This window comes from Dipodomys ordii, unplaced genomic scaffold, assembly GCF_000151885.1.
Source record: "Dipodomys ordii isolate 6190 unplaced genomic scaffold, Dord_2.0 Scaffold9, whole genome shotgun sequence".
NCBI classification, from domain to species: domain Eukaryota; kingdom Metazoa; phylum Chordata; class Mammalia; order Rodentia; family Heteromyidae; genus Dipodomys; species Dipodomys ordii.
In genome coordinates, this window is record NW_012267225.1 from 26835479 (window position 1) to 26849330 (window position 13852).

At 36.9% G+C, this 13852-nt stretch overlaps 1 protein-coding gene across 1 annotated transcript in view; it reads left to right on the forward strand.

Moving 5' to 3' along the window:
* Nkain3 (Na+/K+ transporting ATPase interacting 3) overlaps window positions 1-13852 on the forward strand; it is a 580446-nt gene that overhangs the window by 160658 nt on the left and 405936 nt on the right. The window lies entirely within an intron of this gene.

Below are 13852 nucleotides of genomic sequence, written 5' to 3' on the forward strand. Positions count from 1 at the left end.
AGGGACAGCACCCAGGCCCAGAGTTGAAGCCCCACGACCGACAAAAAAAAAAAAAAAATAGTCCCCCAAATCAATCTGTAACTAGTTATACAAAGCATGCCTATATCTGGATAAGGTGACAAACAGATAACTTAAAACTAATTCAACTTTGAATTCCTAGATGTCCACATTTTCTTATGAGCTTGTTGAATGATAAACCATCAAAGATCACAATACATTTCATAAATGATACATCTACTACTATGATGGAAAAGAAATACCTCTAAATGACAGTAGAAAATATGTTTTGGATTTCCTTTATCTATATCCTATCAGTGCTTTGTGTTTATTACAGTTCTTTAGACTTTTCCAGATCCAGGATAAATTTAGCAATCAATTTAGGTCACTAATATCTGATTATTTACTAAGAAATTCAAAAACACTTGAGAATAAATAAGTTAATTACTGAGCTTACAAATCAAAAAATGAGTTAAAGTGCTAAAGTGATATATGATGAAATACTAACATCCACACCATCTGCATTTTATGCACTGATCATTACTCTCAGAACATTCTCCAAATGCAGGAACCATAGCTATCTGGATACCAGCTCACCCAGAGAGTCATAATTACCATCTGGGAGTATTCAGTGTCCAGGCTTTTGTTAGTCAGTAAGGAGCCTTAGGATCTTTGCTAAAAATCTACCCACAAAGACATTTTATACAATCTCAAGAAACTGTTGCTTCTCCTATATGTTCTCCCCCCCCCCCAGTATTTGATGCTAGTGCATCTTGTATATACATTTTTCTTTCTTTTTTTATTTTATTTTATTTGTGAACATACTGTACAGAGGGGTTACAATTACGTGGGCAAGATAATGCATACATTTCTTACCAAGCATTGCAACCTCCTCCTTTGTTTACCCTTCACCTCCCTTCCCAGCCTCCCCCCTCCCCCCCAATCCTCCCCCCCTCCCCCCCCACCGACATTGTAAAGCTCCTTTTTGACATGACAATTTGGGGAGGGGAAGGGAAATAACAAAATCCTGAAACAAGGATACAGGATGACCCATTGTAACAATGAGATGTACAAGACACTATATTGAAAACGAACTTTACAACATAGGCGGGGAGAGGAGAGTTGGGGAATTGGGGAAGGAAGGGATAGTAGGGGAAAAACAAAGGAGGAGGTAACAATGCTCGATAGGAAATGTACTCATTACCTTACTCATGTAACTGTAACCTTTGTACACTAATTACAATAAAAAATATTTTAAAAGAACTGATTGTTTCAAACAATTGAAATAAATCACTATAGATCATTTGTAATCTATCTATCTATCTATCTATCTATCTATCTATCTATCTATCTATCTATCTATCTATCTGTTGTACAAGGACTCGGGGACCCCCAAAAAACCACCAGAGGCCATGGCCAATGCAAACAGCAAAAGAGTCATTTATTTGCAAGCTCAAACTTGGTCCTCCGCGCACTCGGTTACTGGTGTCGCTAAGAAGCCCCAAGCACAAAATGAGCACAGCTTTTATAGTATTGAATAAACAAGTTTAGGGGATTTCCACACAAGCAGTTACTTGATTGGTTAACATTTATAAAGATTGCATAGTCATTTCTTATTGGCCCATGTTCTGAGGTTTGAATCCACCCTAATGGCACTGCCCTTTTTCTGAACTATTGGTCCTCATTTGACGGTTCGATGGTTGCCAAACCATTATGTTCTGGTCCTGGAACACTTGGGCAATTGTTCTGTTTCTTAAGAGTGGGTAGGGTTGATGGCAACCTGCGGTTTTTCTGATAATTGTTTTTTTCTCTCTCTTGGGGTAACTCTGAGGGCAGCTAGCACAAGATGGTGGGATTAATCTCAAAAGGGAGTTACTTTGGCTCTTCATATCTGTCTGTGTATGTATTGTAGGTCTTGAGGCTTGAACCGGGGCCTGATTGCTGTCTGAGCTCTTTTGCCCAAGGCTAGAGCTCTACCACTTTGAGCCACAACTCCAGTTTTCCAGTTTTTGAGTGGTTAATTGGAGATAAGTTTCAGAGGTACTTTTCTACCTGGGCTGACTTTGAACCACCATCCTCAGATCTCAGCCTCCTGAGTAGCTAAGGTTACATGTGTGAGTCATGGGTACCCAGCAATTCCTTCCTTCCTGCCTGCCTTCCTACGTTCCCTCCCTCCCTTCCTGCCTTTCTTCCCTCCCTCCCTCCTTTCTTTCTTTCCTTCCTTCCTTCCTTCCTTCCTTCCTTCCTTCCTTCCTTCCTTCCTTCCTTCCTTCCCTCCTTTCTCCACACCCCCTCTCTTTATTCTAGGTATTGAGCACATGTCCTCATGGTAAGCATTCTACCACCAAGCTTAACCCCTTACTTTTGATTTTGAAGTATTAACTTTTAAAATTATATTGTATTGTCTTTAAGTAGTTGTACAAAGGAGTTACCATTCAATAAATCAGTTTATAAATGTAATGCATCTTGATTGATGTCACCATTTTCATTGTTTTCCCCCATCCCTTCCAACCCAACTTCTCCTTGTTTTCTTATTTTCATAAGCCATGCATTCAATATTATGACTCTACTCTCCCTGCAGACTCTCAACCTACACCCCCCTACCTTTCAAGTACAAGTTTCCTTAACTTCTTAAGTAAAATCAGTGTATGACATACTTTAGAGTAATAAATTGATTTTAATGTGCATCTATTTTGAAAGTAGCTTTTCCATTGTTCTTAAAATAAGCTATGTAATTTGAGAAATAGAATAAAATAGCTTCATTATAATTGTTTACAAATTTAAGTTCTGAGATTTTAGTTTTTGAAATACCATGAACTCAAGTTCAAATCAAATATTTGAATATCTAAAAGAAAAACTTCATACATCATCTGGTTCATGCTGTTGCTGTGTAGATGATGAAACTGAAACCAGGGAATGACACTGAGTGGCACTGACTCATTCAAAGCTGCTTAGTGGGCTGGGATGTACCTTAGCGGTAGATGCTTACCTAGCATACCTAGGTTTGATTCTTCAGTACCACATAAACAGAAAATGCCAGAAATGGTGCTGTGGCTAGCCTTGAGCACAGAGAGGCTTGGGGACAGTACCCAGGCCCTGAGTTCAAGCCCCAAGATTGGCAAAAACAACAACAAAGTTGTTTAGCCAGCATATGCCAAACTGTGCTGCAGCCTGTTATTATTGGACCCCATTACATGATAACTGCCACCGATGTTATATATTAACTAATTGACTTAGGGGAGCCAGAAAGATTTAAGAAAACTTCGCCACTCTTGCCTTGTTCATTCATATTATCAATGATGCAGTGGGAGATTGAGAGAGAACTATAAATTAAACTGTAATTCATGCTGTATGAACTAGTGAAGACTTTATATGAGCAATCTTCCTGTTCCAAAGATTCAAAATTTAGAAACATGAAAATTATAGTAAAATACCATTTTATATTGAAGATTAAATGTTATGATTACTAAGACTAAACCACAAGCTGTCTCATAGAGATGTTAAAATCTTACTTTTCAGTTCATCATTATGTACATACACAGAGATTTATCAATTGAAGAAAAATAATCCAAGGCTATTGAATAAAGTAAAATAAATTCTATGACAAAAATACAATCAGAACATTGAATTATAATAAAATAAAAACTTGAAGAATCTTCCAGCAATGTTGGGGCATCAATGTTTTCTGTTCTGAAATAGCCTGGGGGGTATGCGAACAATGTCTTGATGTAGTACAAGAGAGTGTGGCATATTCCTGGTAGGTGGAATGCTAAGTCTTAGTCTTGAGACACAACACTGCTAGGTTTCACACTGAAGGAAACACTTCAGAAACACTCACTAAAGTTGTTGCTGTGCCTGGACAGGGAAAGGCTAGAGGGAAATTGGAAGACATGCTGTGAAATTTCCCAAGGAATATGATTATTCATCCAATGATTTTGACATTGGTATAAAAATGTAGCTTGGGTGCAAGGTATGGTAGTTCACCAACTGTAACCTCACCACTCAGGAGAATGAGACAAGAAATTACAAGACAATACAGGTATTGAAAAACCCTATCCCCAAACACCGAAGTTTTGCTACAGGTTAGATCATATGCCTAACGTGCATATGCTCTGGGTTTGACCCTCAGCATTGCAATAAAAACTGAAATGATAGTAATAATGATCATAAGAATTGTTTCTAATGTTAATGATTTAGCTTGGCTGCAGAATTGTATTCTGGTTGTTATTTATTGTGTTGCATATGCCACGAATATCAAGAAACCATTTTAGTTATTCTCAAGTACCCTGTTCCTAAAGATACGTAGTTCACCTGAATTCACCATTATCACATTAAATGTCAGGGTTTCATTTGGAATATTCCTTTAGGGTAGTTTTAAAAATGTTTTATGTTATATTAATTGTACAAAGGATTTGAAATTTAACAACACAGTTTATGGATACACTATATCACTCAGTGTCACCCCTTTCAACATTCTCACCTATCCCTTCCCTACTCACCTCTTCTCTCACTCCCAGTAATTTTGTAGAATACACATTGGATTCTTGTCTAGATTTTTCCTCTCCTCTTCATTGTGGACCCCTTTCTCCTTGACCCCATTCTACCTCTTTTGAGTACCCACTCCACTTCTTTGAGTTTACTTTGCTAAACTTTGATTTTAGTTTTTCTTTATCTGGGGCAGCAGGTTGAGTAGTCAGCAGATATATGAACTGTATACCAATTTTTCAGCTTACTTCATCTTTAGTGTAAGTATTTCCCAGTACAATCTGGCTTTTTAAAATATAGGCCAAAGAAGTTATAATCATGGGGCTGATAGTAGTGTGCTCGCCCTGCATTTACGAAGCCCTGGGTTTAATGTCTAGCACTGCAGACGAAAAAACGAAAGAAAGTGAAAAAGAGAGAGGAAGGGAGGGAAAGAAGGAAGAGAGCAGAAGAGAAAGGAAGGAAGGGAAGAAAATGAAAGAAAGAAAAATAAAGGAAAATGAAAGGAAAAAGAAGGAAGGAAGGAAGGAAGGAAGGGTAATGGTAGGAGAGGAGAAGAGGGGAGAGGAAAAGAATTAGTCAAATATCATGATGACATATAATCCTAATGTTTCCTGCTTTTACTAAAATAATTCCAGAGTATCTTTTTTTTTTTTTGTAGGAGTGGGGCTTGCACTCTGGGCCTGGGTGCTGTCTCTAAGCTCTTCAACTCTAGGCTAGCACTCTACAGCTTGAGCCTCAGCTCCACTTCTGGTTTTCTGGTGGTTAATTGGTCTCAAGGGTTTTCCTGCTCCGGCTGGCTTTGAACTGAGATCCTCAGATCTCAGCCTCCTGAGTAGCTAGTATTACAGGTGTGAGCCACTGGCACCTAGCCCAGAGTATCTTTTAATCATGTATTTCCCTCCTTAATCCTAAGTGCTTGGCATATAGTGCATACTGAATTAATATATATTACATGAATAAAGACAGAAACTTAAATAGTGGCAGCTTGGGAAATCTTGAAAATGATTGAATTTGGATTGAGAATAGAGAGAGGACTGTGATAGGGAAGGACATGAAACTCAACTTGAAATATTTGGAAGGCTCTTAAGTGGAACAGGGAAATTTTATGTTATGAAGATTAGTTTTGGTTAAGGAAATGTTTTGGTTCAGAAAGATGTAAAAAAAATAAGAATGTTCACACATGAAGAGAGCTATCTTTTGTATCAGGCAGAAGTATCAGTCCTTCTGCTACCAATAGTGTGAAACTGAGATGCGGTTATTCTCATGCAGTGATGGGTGAGAGAGCAGGTGACAGCGATTCCCTTGGTCTGTCAGAGGGCAGCTGTGCTTACTTTGAAGTCCTCCTCTCCAATGAGAACTGTAACTTTCAGTAAACAGTGATTTCTACTTGGGGTTTCCAATTCTGATTTTCCTTCTTTTAAAGATGCTCCCCAGTTTCATTTGAAAACCTGTGACCTCAGTTTTCAATGCATGCATTCATTTACTTAGTTTGATAAAGATTGGCAAAGCTATCAAATACAGCATAATTTAAGCATAGTTTATCCATAGATTCAAATTTACAGACAGGATTTATTCAAATCTTTTTTTTTTCAATTAACCACCAAAAAGCTGGAAGTGCATCTGTGGTTCAGTGTTAGAGTGCTAGCTTTGAGCAAATATGCACTGGCAATGCCCAGGTCCTGAATTGAAGCCCTAGGACTAGCACAAAAAGATCAAACAAATAAATAAAAGAAAGAAACCAAGAAAGAATAAAAGAAACAAAACTTCCTCCATAATGTTTCAATAATTTTTATCAATCTGCATTTCTGCCAAATATATACCAGAGTTCCCATTTCTTAACTCCTCATCAATGCTTATCTTTTTAAAAAAATTAAAAAAACAACCAAAAAAACAATAATTATTCTAGTTAGTATTATTAGGAAAATGGAGGAGGATGGAAAAGGAATAGGCCAGACTCGATCAAGGACTGTTTATTGAGGAACAGAGAGGGGCACAGACATATGAGAGAGTATATCACAGTAGATGTAATGTGCATTTCCCTGGTTAGTTATATTGAACACATTACCATCTACCTGTTGAGTATGCTTATATTATTATCCAGAAATGTATATGTATGTCCCTCTCATAATGCTACATATTGTCTTGCTTTTGAGTCATGTAACTACTTGCAAATTTTGGACAAACTCTTATCTCATATGTAACGTGTAAATATTTTTTATTCTGGCTTTTGGATTCCCTTTTTATTCCCTTTTCATTCTGTTGATTGTTTCCTTTGCCATTCAGAAACATCTTAGTTTAATATATTATCATTTTGTAGCCTAATATTTCGGTGTAATAGCCAAGAAATTATTGCCTACCCCAATGCGAAGGAGCTTTTCTGCTGCGTAGTCTTCTAGAAGTCTCACAGTGTTAGGTCTTATATTCATGTCTTTTATACATTTTGAGTTCTGCTGTGTGTGTATTGTATAAGCTCATGGTCCAGTTTCATCCTTTTCAATTTGGAAATACAGCTGTCTCAACACTATTATCAACTATGAGTTTTGATATCTTTGTTGATTATATATAGGGAGAAATATAGATTTATTTTAAAGTTTCTCTTGCTGTTTGTCTAGTATACAATTCTGCTTTCATACCAGTGCCATACTATTTTGGTGTGTATTAGCTTTGTACTATAGATTTAAAATAGGAAGTAAGTCTGATGCTCCAAACTCTTGCTTTGTCTTTGTTTGGATTATCAAGACTGCTTTGTTTAGTTGTTATACAAAAATTTAGGATGTTGTATTTCTGTGTAGAATTCCACATGGATTTTGATTAGATTATAGTTAGTCTATATGTTGCTTTAAGCAGTGTGGACATGTAACAAGGTTAATTCTTTCAATACATCAATATGTAATACCTTTCCATTTACTTGTACTCTCTTCAGTTTCTTTCATAGGTGTATTACTGTTTTTAGTATAAAGATCTTTTAACTCTCTAGCCTAAATTTATTCCAAAGATTTTTATGCAAATTTAATTATTATATTTCTCTAGATTTTTATTTTCTTTAAGTAATTGTACAAAGGAGCTGCCATTTAATAAAGCAGTTTACAAATACAATATATCTTGACCAATGTCATATGGTCACATAAATTAGTTGTTTTCCTGATTTTTCCAGTAACATCAGGCTTTGTATATACAGAAATACCATGAATTTCTTATATCTTGCAATAGTTTTTGGTGGTGTCTTGGGGTTTTCTATATAGATTCATGTCCTAAGGAAACAAAGATATTTTTATCCCTTCTTTCTGATCTGTATACATTCTGTTCCTAGCACTGGTTCCCAGTAGATTCATGGATGAAGCCTCCAGAAAGCCTCAGATGCAATCAAAATCACTGCTGACTCTAGGTGCCATAGTATCCTGGACTAAAAAAGTTTGTGGTAGCAGGGGTGGTAGTTTAAACCATGAAAATCCTAGGCGATCTTTCTGTTCTTATTTTCCCCACAATTCAGAAATTTAGCTGAGGACTTCCATAGTGGTATAACTGTAATACAGCTACAAGGAGGTACAGTGGTACAGAGATCAATTGAACAAGTGCTCACTCAGAGCAGCCAGATGCAGGGTTCGGCACTCAGCATCTCATAGATGTATCGTGGCTCATGGGTCTCAGGAGCTGTTTCCCTGTCTGAGACAAAATGGATGCAGTTTGTGCACAGTGCTAAGATCTGCAACTCTGGAAGGTACAAGGAAGATGGCAGAGGAGAAGCTGGAGGCTAAACAAGCTTTCGCATAGAAAGAAGTTTTAGTGTTCCAGTAAACAGTCCTAGGGTAGAGAATTACACCAAGTGTACCATCACAGTACAGAGAGTTTTCCAGAGAGGTGTGTGAACGGATTTTACTCACCACCAGCAAGAACTGACAAGGCGCAGAAAACTTTACCCTGCTGATCACAGACCAGGGACAGCCCAGGAACCAAGAATCTGGTGTGAGTAGACCCAAGACATCCTCAATCTTTCTCATAGAGCCAAAGGCTGCCCCTCCCCACTGCCACCTAGACATCAGGACGAGTAAAAGACAAACAATTGAAACTCAGTAAACATAAACCCTGAGAATTGCTCCAGCCTGGGCTCTGCCAGTGTCTCAGGAGCTAACCCCTCAGGGAAAAGCTACTGATTGCTGATAGGCCTCACCCTACCCAGAACCTAGCCTCATCACAGCAAATCCAAACTAGAGGAAACAACCATCTCTCTCTTTTGTGATACTCAAAGCAGATCACCCTCCCACTGAACTAGCCTAGGAGGAGGATCTCAAAGTCCTGGGTAAGGCAGAGCTTCTTTCTGCCTGCTTAAACAAACAGACTTAAGAAACCAATCAAGCCACAGGAAAACCAAATACCACAAGCAGACTAGAGACTCCACCAAGAGACTTGTTATGGACACAGGAGAGATACAAGATCTACCCCACCCCCAAAAAAATCAAAGAACTCTTTTTTCTACCCAATTTTAAAAAATGTTTTCATTAAAAAATTGTTTTCTATTTTTTTCATAATTTTTATTTTAGGTGTGTGTATTTGTGTGTGTGTGTGTGTGTGTGTGTGTGTGTTTAAATCTCTTTTAACCTTTGGGTCCTTTTTTATTTTTTTCCTTTAGAGTGACTTAATTTGCTGTTTTGCTCATCCCAAGATATATACCCGTTGTTGATTATTAGACCTTATCCCTCATTTTGTACATACTTAATTCAGAAATGTATTACTCAATTGACAACTTCTTAGGCTTAACTTCTTTAATAGTAGTATTATTTCCTTATACCTATATAATTTTTAAGTATTCAATGTTTTAAAATTTTTATTTTTTTCATTTTTCCTTTTTATATCTCATCTCCTCTCATCCTATCCTTTTCTTCTCTCAATATCATTTCTTTATACCTACATAACTATTAAGTTTCATTTTTTCAATTTAAATTTTGTTTTTTTCATTTTTTCTTGTCTTTTTTCATCTCTCTCCTTTCATTCTGTCCTATCCATTTCCCTCTCTGAGATTAGGACTTGGTTAAATTCACTCTTTCCTTTTACCTCTCAACATCCCTCTAATCCTATTTTTCCCCACAATTCTCCCTAAACTTATTAATCTCTGGTCTGCTGAATCCCTCTTTGATGTTCTTAGCCCATTAATCCATAGTTGTTTGATGTTGAATAGATTGTATCTGTTGAACTAGATTGTATCTGCAGCCATTTTGACTGTGCAACTACAGGACTCTGGTTGATGCTTACCTTAAAATAGTGTTCTAGCACAAAATTGGTGTTACTTTCATACAAAATGGGCAGAACAAGCCAGCAAAACACAAGAACAGGTTTCTCAATTCCCATTCATGATAATCAGGTGACAGAACAGTTAATGAATAATCCAGAAGAGACTTCCCAAAGAGCTCTACAAACACTACTGGTAAACATGGTGAATGAAAAAACTGAAAACCTGCAAAGGACTCAGTGTGAGCATGATAGGGAGCAAGAAGAGGCTAACCAAAGATGAATACAGGAACCTCACAAGCATGATGAAGCTAACCAAAAATTAATACAGAAATCACATGAGTGTGAGGAACCTAATCAAAGATTAATAAAGGAATTGTGTGAGGAGGCTGAGAACAGTCACAGAGAAATACAGGAATTTTGTAAGTCTGAGGAGGCTAATAAAAGAGTAATACAGGAATTGCATGAGTGGGATGAGAATAGACAAAGATCAATAGAGGCATTCATGGAATCCATAGATAGCTGAAGGAATCCAGGGAGACCACAAAGGGAATGCTGAATGGAACCTGACAGAAGGAAAGGGAGTCCAAGGAAACCATAACCAATCAACTAAGTGATTTGAGAATAAACACTGAACACCAAATTAAGGAAGTAAAGAAGTTCATACAAGATCTAAAACAAAGCTCCAACAAAGAATTTGAAGCCATCAAAGCCAATCAATTAGAAGGAAAGGAAATAAAAGACAAAGTAGAAAGTCTTGACAGTAGGTTAGGCCATGCAGAAGATGGAATCTAGGAGATTGAAAATAGCCTAGATATTATATAGAAAGAACATATAACTGTCCAAGACAAATCCAATAAATATATCTAACATTTGGAATCGAACATCAGAAGGCCTAATCTGAGGATAATAGATATAGAGGAGCACCTAGAGAAAGAAGTTAATAGTCTAGGAAATTTATTTAACAGTTTCCTAGCAGAAAACTTCCAAAACATGCAAAAAGATAGGCCTATTCAGATACAAGCTTTTAGAACCTCAAATAGACCAGACCAGAACAGGACTTCCCACCATCACATTATAATCCACACAGCATCAACTCAGACCAAGGAAAAGATCCTTAAAGCTCTCAAGGAGAAAAGATCAATCACCTATAAAGGGAAACCAATTAGAATCACCTCAGATTTCTCAGCAGAGACAATTAAAGCAAGAAGAACCTGGAATGATGTATGCCATGCCCTAAAGAAAAACAACTATCAACCAAGAATACTGTACCCAGCTAAACTCTCCTTCATAATGGAAGGTCAAATAAAAACCTTCCATAACAAAGAAAAATGGAAACAATATATCTCCACCAGACCAGCCCTACAAAAGATATTTAAAGATGTCCGACATATAGAAAATCAACAAGTCCAAAATAAAGACCTAGAAACTGAACTCAAACTGAGAATCCAAGAACCATAGGAAGAATCCATTTGTCACAGTCCCCAAGAAGGTGGATAACATGGCAGGAACTACCTAAGTCCTAACCCTCAAAATTAATGGATTTAGCTCTCCAATTAAGCTACATAGACTGTCCAGTTGGATTAAAACCGAAGATCCTTCTATCTGCTGCCTTCAAGAGTCACACCTTGCCCATAAAAGCAAACATATTTTGAAAGTGAGAGGCTGGAACAAAATCTACCAAGCAAATGTCCCCCATAAACAGGCGGGAGTTTCAATCCTAACATCAGATAAAATAGACTTCAAATTAAAATTAGTCAGAAGAGAAAAAGAAAGTCACTACATACTAATTAAGGGATCTTTCCTTCATGAAGATATTACAATTCTAATGATCTATTCACCAACAGAGCACCCAAATTTATCCAAGAAACATTACTTTCCTTCAAATCTCACATAGATCCAAAGACATTAATTGCTGGGGACTATAACACACTAAAATCCCCACTAGATAGAGATCAACTTGGCAAAAACTCAACAGAGAAACCACAGATCTAAACAACTGCATAGATCAACTAGATTTAAAAGACATCTACCAAATATTTCACCCAGCAGCATCAGAATACACGCTCTTCTCAGTGGCACATGGAACATTTTCCAAAATGGACCACATCTTAGGCCACAAAGCAAACTTGTCCAAATTCAGAACCATTGAAATTATGCCCTGCATTCTCTCAGACCACAAGAGAATAAAATTAGAACTCAACACCAAAAGCCACCAAAGGAAGTCCTGTAATACATGAAGGCTAAACAACACACTGTTGAATCACGAGTGGGTCATGGGAGAGATTAGAAACGAAATTCAAATGTTCATGATATTCAACAAAAATGAACACACAAATCACCAACTCCTTTGGGACACAGCAAAGAAAAGTTTGTAGCTCTGAGTTACTACATCAACAAATTGGAGAGATCTGAAACCAACAATTTAATGAGACATCTGAGCCTCCTTGAAAAATAGCAGCAAGCTAAACCCTAATCCAGTAGATGGAAAGATAAAATTAAAATTAAATCAGAATTAAATGAATTAGAATCCAAAAAAGAATTAAAAAGAATCAACAAAACAAAGAGTTGGTTCTTCGAAAAAATTAACAAAATTGACAGACCCTTAGCAAATCTTATCAGAAAAAGAAGAGAACACAACCAAATAATTAAACCCAGAGATGAGAATGGAAACATCACCACAGAAAAAAACAAAATTTAGAACATTATAAGGGAATACTTCTCAAGCCTGTATGCTAATAAGTTTGAGAACCTGGAAGAAATGGACCTTTCCTTAGTTTAGTCGAAACTAAACCAAGATGAGTTAAATCAACTTAATAGACCTATATCAATCATTGAAATAGAAACAGTAATAAGAGACCTCCCATCTAAGAAAATCCCAGGTCCAGATGGATTTACAGTGAAATTCTACAAGGCCTTCAAAGCATAGCTCACACCAAACTCCTCGAACTCTTCAATGAAGTTGAAAGAGAAAGTTCAGTACTGAACTCTTTCTATAAAGCTATCATAATCCTTATCCCAAAAGCAGGCATGGACTCATCAAAGAAAGAAAACTATAGACCCATTTCTTTGATGAACATTGATGCAAAACTTCTCAATAAAATTTTTGCCAATGGACTTCAACAATTCATCCAAAATATCATACACCATGATCAAACAGGTTTCATTTCAGGGATGCAAAGCTGGTTCAATGTACGCAAATGAATGAATATAATTCATCACATCAACAACATCAAGGATAAGAACCACATGGTTACCTCAATAGATGCAGAAAAAGCATTTGACAAGATCCAACACCCCTTTAGGATGAAGGCTCTGGAAAAATTAGGAATCCATGGAACATTCCTCAATACAATAAAGATGTATATGACAAATCTATAGCCAGCATTATACTTAATGGTGAAAAACAAGCCATTTCCTCTAAACTCAGGAATGAGACAAGGATGTCCAATCTCTCCACATCTCTTCAATTTAGTATTAGAAGGCTTAGCTACAGCAATAAGACAAGATGCAAACATAAAGGGGATCCAAATAGGGAAAGGTGAAAGTAAAACTCTCCCTCTTTGCAGATGACATGATATTGTATTTAATAAATCCCACACACTCCACTCCCAAATTACTCGAGCTGATTCGAAACTTTGGCAAAGTAGCAGGGTATAAAATTAACCCTCAAAAATCAATGGCTTATCTGTATGCCAACAATGAGAAGAGCGTGGCTGAAATTAGGAAAGCAACTCCTTTTGTAATTGCCCCACAAAAAATAAAATACTGGGAATTAACTTAATTAAAGAAGTGAAAGTCCTCTATGATGAAAACTTTAAAAACCTGAAAAAAGAAAGCAAAGCAGAACTTAGAAGTGAAAAACCTCTTACGCTCCTTGATTAGAAGGATCAATATCATGAAAATGGCAATACTTCCCAAGGCTATCTACAAATTCAATGTGATACCTATTACTAATTCAACCTCATTCTTCAAGGAAATAGAAGAGGCAATCCAAAAATTCAGATGAAACAATAAAAGTCCCCAAATAGCGAAAGTGATCCTTAACAGAAAGAATAGTGCTGGAAGAATATCAATACAAAAGTTCACACTCTACTATAAAGCCATAGTAAGCAAAACAGCTTGGTACTGGCACAAGAACAGACCT